The following is a 1,030-nucleotide window of genomic DNA, read 5'->3' on the forward strand; positions in this document are numbered from 1 at the left end:
GCAGATCCCCACCTCTGTCACAGACCACAAGGAACAAGTCTCTTTCTGTGAAGTTTTCTTGTCTCAGCCATTTCTGTAGATTATATGAAAAAGAACTTGGGAAAATTGAATAATAAAACGGTAGTGTAAATCCTTTTAAAAAGAGATCAAAGACCAAAATGCTAATAAGGCTGGGATGGGAATAAAATCCAGGCTCTTCTGGTAAAGTGGAATAGAAATAAAGAAGGCCCACAAAGAGAATAACGAATTAAAAACAAGTTTGAAAAGAGCAACAGAGAAAACAGATTCAAAACAACCAAAGGAGAGAGCCCTTGCAGAGAGGGCTGTCACGCAGCAGCCACACTCAGCACCTGATGCCCGCGCACGGCTGTGGTGTCACAGCCCTGGGGTCCCTCAACTTCCCATGCATGGATGGGACCTACTGTTGTCAAAGCTGCTTCAGCACAGGTGAGCACCAAAGCCACGTTCTTGGTACCTTGCTTCCTTCCCTGGATTTTCCCAAGTTACTCCCCAGGTCAGGAGCACCATGGAATCATAGACCGTGGGATCATTAAGGCTGGGCAGGATCTCCAAGATCCCCCCATCGCACCCACTAACCATGTCCCTCTGTGCCACATCTCCACTGTTCTGAAACAAGTGCAGTACTGGGAGAAGAAATGCACATGAAGATGAGGAGATGAGCTCACTTCAGACCATCATCGCTTCCCTGGGGATGCGTGGGGCACTGTCCGTGTGAACTGGCACTGTGGGCACACTTGCAGGGTGCACTGGCTTGCTTGGGCCCCATCCAGCCCAGCTGCACAGTGCTCAGCCCACTGCCACCCGTGGGCACCGGCGTCCTCACTGCCCTCTGTGCCCATCCTGCTCACTGTGCCCATCCTGCTCACTGCCCGCTGGAGGCAGCACCAGCCCCACGCCGTGGGGGCAGCAGGAGAGGCACGGCTTGTTCCACTTACCCCTCAATAAAAAATCTTCTAAGTGCCTAATTAACAGTTTAGGTGGAAATAAAAACATAATGAGAAAAACAATC

The sequence above is a fragment of the Gallus gallus genome, chromosome 17 (assembly GCF_016699485.2).
Source record: "Gallus gallus isolate bGalGal1 chromosome 17, bGalGal1.mat.broiler.GRCg7b, whole genome shotgun sequence".
Classification (NCBI taxonomy): domain Eukaryota; kingdom Metazoa; phylum Chordata; class Aves; order Galliformes; family Phasianidae; genus Gallus; species Gallus gallus.